The sequence below is a fragment of the Sylvia atricapilla genome, chromosome 25 (assembly GCF_009819655.1).
Source record: "Sylvia atricapilla isolate bSylAtr1 chromosome 25, bSylAtr1.pri, whole genome shotgun sequence".
Lineage (NCBI taxonomy): Eukaryota > Metazoa > Chordata > Aves > Passeriformes > Sylviidae > Sylvia > Sylvia atricapilla.
In genome coordinates, this window is record NC_089164.1 from 1,363,506 (window position 1) to 1,369,523 (window position 6,018).

Consider the following 6,018-nt stretch of genomic DNA (forward strand, 5'->3'; position numbering starts at 1 on the left):
GAAGGGCTCGCGGAGCGCGGGGAAGGCGGCGGAGCCCCGCGGAGCGAGCGGCGCGGGCCGGGGGTGTGCGGGGGGAGAAGCCGCAGCGCCGCCGCCGCCGCCCCCCGCCGGTGCGCCCCGGCCCCGACAAGAGCGATGGCTCCGCTGCGGCGGCGGCTCCTCCTTCTCCTTCTCCTTCTCCTCCTCCTCCTCCTGCCGCCGGCCCGGCTCTGATGTCAGCGGCCCGGCCGCCGGGGGAGGGACGGGGCGGAGCGGCCCCGGGGCTGAGCCTGCGCCCCGCCGCTGCCCCCGGGGACCGTGAGCTATCCATCCCCGGGGGACAGGCGACCCCCGGGCCCGTGTCCCCCGGTGCCCCGGAGCCGGCGCTGCGATGGGCAACAGGTCGCGGCCACGGCGGTGACCCTCCGGTGACAACGGGGAAGAGCCGTCGGCAGGAGCGCGGAGCGGCAGCACGAGGGGGACACGGCTCAGGTTCAAGAGAGGAGGTTTAGGTCGGATGTTAAGGAATAAATTCTTCCCTGTGAGCGTGGGGAGGCCGTGGCGCAGGGTGCCCGGAGGAGCTGCGGCTGCCCCATCCCTGGAAGTGTCTCCAAGGCCGGGTTGAAGCAGCCTGGGAGAGTGGAAGGTGTCCCTGCCCCTGGCAGGAGGGTGCGATGAGAGGATCTTCAACACAAACCCATTGTCCCCTTTGTGTACGATTCAACACTAACAGAGTCCCACCCGTGCCTGGTGTCTCCGCGGTGTCCCGACAGCGCCCTGAGGTGACAAAGGTGACAAAGGGCTGCTCTGAGGAGTGGGTGACTGCTGGTGCCCAGCACCTCATCCACCATCGCTCCATCTACAACCACCCCCCAGGAGCGCAAGGGATGTAACCAGCACTGAGTAAAGCCTGTCCTGATTATGACAAATTAACTCCCATGTCCACGTTCATCCCAGAATCCGACAAAAATGAGGCTAAAAGAGAAGAGATCCACACTGAGGTGCAATCTGCCCTTCAGCTGCCCGACATCCAGTAAAACCCATCTGCATTCCTTCTGCTGGAGCGCCACAGGAAATCCAGATATTTCATTTATGGATGTAAAAGGCACTCTGATAATCCCAGTTTTCTAAGTAAAGAACACGGGGGGTTTTTACATCCCTCCCTCTTTCCCAGCTGTCCCACAAAAGGCAGGGAGTGTGGCCTGGGGAAGGGATGAAGGAGCATCAGGGTACACAGGACCTACACCACGTCCTCCAGAAGCAGCTGCCACCACAAGGAAGAAGACTCCAGGTCCTAAAAAGGGACAGGACAGTGAAGGGCAGGCCAGGGAAGGGCACACTCTGTCCCTACACGCAGGCAAGGCCACCCCAGAGCAGGAGGCATCTGCTCCACCTCTGCCACCTCAGCACCTTCTGAGATCAATAAAATCCTCTCAGGTCTTTTTAATCGAGCCAATAAAAGCGCTCCCGGTTTTCCACGGGCAGTTCTTACGCCGTGGCTGATCAATAGCTGGGTGAAGCAGCGGATCCAGCTAATCAAAACTACGTCATTAGCAGCAAGAGGCTGAGCGTCTGTCAGGAGGTGGCAGTGACAGTCGCCAGATGGGAGAGTGAGTAAACCTACACCAGGCGCTGGCAGCTTTATAAATAAAATTCTCGTTGAGCTCCCCGTGCCTCCCTCACCGAGTCCTGAGTTTCCCTGAGAAACCTGGAGAGCAACAGCGGCCTCTGCCCTGATCCTGGCTGCAAGGAAATTTCCCCCTTGGAAAATGGATTCATTCTGGGCCTCGCAGCATCTCCCAGAATAATCTGACTCTGCATCCTTCACCCCGGCCAACAAGGGGCTTTGGGGGTGGGAGTTAAATCCAGTTAAATCCAGCAGATCCTGTAACCGCAGATCAAAGCTGCTCTCTGTGGGGTTTTCCCAGCTCTGGCGTCCCCCCGCTTGGGGCTGGTCCCAGCACGTCTGGGGAAAGGAGCCTTCGGAGCCAAGTTTTTCCTCCACGGAGGAATCTGGTCAAAGGAACGTGATTGACCCATTTCGTTGCTCCCGTTTCCTTTTCGTTTCATTCATATTTGCTTTGTAACCCGAGCCTTCAGCTATTTCAAAGATAAACAGCAGCCCAGAGGAGGCACGGTCGGGGAGCCTCGGGTCCTGGGTTTCCCATGGAATCCTCCTTTGGTTACTCACCCGAGGCGAGGGCTGTGCTGGCTCCTCCATCCCGGAGGGAGCCGGGCCCCACTCCCCTCTGCCTCCAGCCTTGGGGCACTCAGGGAACCGCATCAATCCATCAGAGAATCCCGGAATGGTTGGCCTTGGAGGGGACTTTAAAGTTCATCCATGGCAGAGACACCTTCCCCTGGCCCAGGCGGCTCCAGCCCAGCCTCGGACACTTCCAGGGATCCAGGGGCAGCGGATTCTCTGTGCCAGCACCTCCTCATCCTCACAGGGAAGAATTCCTTCCCAATATTCAACCTAAGCACCCCATCCTTTAATTTTCAACCATTCCTTTTTGTCCTGTCACCAAGCCTCTTTTTTACTATTTTTAAACTATTTTAACTTTTTAACTATTTCTGAGGTAAATCTGGTCGCAGGGAGCTTGTCCTTGATCTGTTTCACGCCGTGCTTGTTGATAAACTTAAGCTTTCTCCTGTAAAATTCGTGTCTTGGGGACAGATGTTCCTTCCCATCATCACACCTTTTACAAGGTAATTGCAATGACAATCTTCTGCTGCAGTCAGTGGGAAGCAATGAGCCCTTCGATGTGAATTCACTACGAAATCAAGAATTTATTAAAGAAATAACCGTGGAGAGGCAGGCAAGAGATGGCCCAGGGTGACCATAAATATTTCATTTGCAGTTCTGTGTCTCTTTACAGCAAACCTGAGCAGCGAAAGCTCACTGAACGGTGGAGGTGAGACAGGATTAGAGAGAGATTTCCCCCAGAATACTGCAGAAAAGAGGGGACAGGGAGGTCCAGGCGGCTGTTCCGGGGTGTCGGGGACTCGCAGCTCCTCGCCGGTGTCGCCACGAGGTGGCCCCCGGTCCCCGCTCCGCCCGCGGTCCGGGAGCGCTGCGGAGGCTCCGGGTCCCCCAGCCCCGCGCAGGGGGTCACCTGTGTCACCTCCTCACACCCCCATGTGTCACCTCCGCCCTGGCCTCCAGGGGACCCTCCGCAGCACGAATCCCCGAGGAGCTGTGCCGGAGGAGGGTTGGGCTGAGCGGGAGAAGGTTCTTCCCCAGGTGTGGTGGGGGCTGAGACTCACCTTTCTCCTTCTCGAGCACCCCACAGCTTTACCCAGCAGAGGGGCTACTCTTAATTACCCCGAAGCATCGTCAAAGCGACTCTTAATTACCCCAAAGCATCATCATGTGGGGTCCGGAATAGGAACAACTCACCAGATTTTGCTCCCTTTTTATCAAAAAACAAACAAACAAAAAAAAAACCCTCCAAACAAAGCAACTCATAAAACCCTCTATGAACACCAAACCCAGCAGCAGTGACCTCCAGTCCTCGGCCAGGAGAAAAAAAATAAAAAATCACTCAGGTGAGAATGGAAACTGGTTTTCCCCTCCTTCCAGTCCCATTTCCACTCGGGAATAACCCCTGGCTGGCAGCAGGCTCAGCCTTTCCGTCACAGAAGTGGCTGATCCATGAACGTGCCCTCCATGGCAAGGAATAAACCAGATGAGTTATTTGATTATAGCAGATTTACCAAGAAAAAAACCAGACCACGAAGATGAGGGCAATGATCATTAAGGCTCTGTGCATCCTGTTCCTCTCCCTGGGTGGATCTGTGGGAGCACGAGGCTGCTGAAAAACCATTCCCACCTGAAAAATGATAATTCCCTGAAATAATCCCACCTGCTTTTAGGAGTGGCGTAACAGAGACGAAAAGACGTTGTTAATCATCATTACAACTGTCGGTGCCACTTGTAAAGCGGCGGAAGGATTGAAATGAGCACTGGGAGCTGCACCGAGGGGGTTTTTCCATAGTTCCCAGCTCAGCTCCCGGCAGCGGCTCCGCTCGCCCAGGAAGTGGCTCCATCCCAGTGCCTGGAAGTGATCCTTGTGCACGGCTTGGAAATCTATTTATAAACCACTGTGGGCCCCTTCGGGATGAGAGGAGCTATTCTAACTCGGGTTTATTTCCCAAAAAACGCGGCCACAAACTTTGTCACACTGCTCCGCTCAGGACTTGCCGGAGCGATGGGATTTTTGTGTGGAGATGCTCTCTGGGCGCGGGATGGGTCTGGCAGCACCACGGGCATCACCTTCGTGCGGCAGCGGGAGATGCAGCGGTGCCCCTTTGGCACAGGGTGGGGACAGCTCCAGGGCCGGGATTCCCGGCGGGATTATCGCCCGCCGCCTCCGGCGTTGCTGACATTCCGCAGCGGGGACAGATCCCCGGCCCCTTCCCGCTGGGCATTCCCGAGCTGACACACACACAGTCAGGAAATTCTGCTCGGGATTAGAGCCGTCTGCCCGCTGGGGTGAGGGTTTTCCTGCCCCTGTCCTGCCAGATGAGTGCCGGGCGCAGGGCACAGCGCAGGGGACACAGCACGGCCTAAGGGACAATCCAGAGTGTCCTGGAGCATCCTACAGGTGTCCCACCTCCGGCAGCGGTGGGTGATTATCCGTCCTTAAAATCCACCCGGGATGGGGCACAAATGTGATATGCTACAGGCGTGGTGCTGGAATAAATTCATCCAACAAGATGTTTTACTCTGTGTCGTGAATAATCTTCAATCACCTGAGCAGGAGCACGGCTTGATGAATTAACAGAATTAACAGAATTAACAGAATTAACAGGCTCAAGGCCTTGGCTTCTTCAGCTTCATCTTCAGCTCCATCCTCTGCCTCAGATTTCTCATTTAATTTTGGGCAAGCCACTTAATATCTCACTGGCTTAATAATAGGCAGGGGTTCTCCTGTCTCTCCTCTTGGTATAAGCAGAGTAAGTATATATCTATATATATACATCCCCAGGAGGGTTTAGCACAAGGAAGGAGAGCCCTAAAACCACACCAAATCCCCCAGCACTGACCCCTTACTCTGCTTTTCCCAACACAAGGAATTTTCCGCCTGGAAACCGGATCCTGATTCATTGGCCACCAGATGATGCCAAAGGTACTTCCCCAAGTGACAGTCACAAAAACCACCACTCGGAGTGCACAGAAATGTGCAGGCCCTGAGATAATTGCCTTTTAAAGGGATGGAGGCCAGCTGCCAGGTGAAACCATAGATCCCACACCGGGAAAAATGGGGAAAAACCTCAGGCCCAGGCAGAGGGACCTGGTTTTAGGGCCAGCACCGCTGTCCCTGCATGGCAGAGGGGTGACAAGGTAAGGCCCTGAGCAGGAGGAGGATCTCCCCACCTGCCCCAGCTGGACCCAGCCTGGCACAGCCCCCTGAGCCCCACATGTGCCACCTCCCAGGGCCCTTCTGTCTGCTGCGTCCTCACCCCGCCCAAACCCCGCTGCTCGGCCAGCGCAGAGCGGCGTTTGTGGGACGAGATTATGGAGATTAGCCCCATTACCATAAGCAGCTCCTGGGCTGGCCCTAATCCAGAGGGATGTATGCAGCCCCTGCGCTGCTGCTGCTGCCCGGGCTGTCCCCAAGGACCTGTGGCAGCTGGGGACACGATTGTCACCCGTGTCCCCATGTCAGCAGGGACCCACAGATCCTCCCGGCTCAGCCCCTGCAATGGGCTGGCCACACTGGGGCAGGGGTTGGGGACAATCCAAGAGGTGGCAGTGACCCCACCACATCAGCAGAATCAGGCGCTGGGGACAATCCGAGGGGTGGCAGTGACCCCAACCACACCAGCACAGCCCTGGGTTGGGGACAATCCGAGGGTGGCAGTGACCACACCAGCACAGCCCTGGGTTAGGGCTTGGGGACAATCCAAGGGTGGCAGTGACCACACCTCACCAGCACAGCCCTGGGTTAGGGACAATCCGAGGGTGGCAGTGACCCCACTCCCCAGCACAGCCCTGAGTTGGGGACAATCCGAGGGTGGCAGTGACCCCACTCC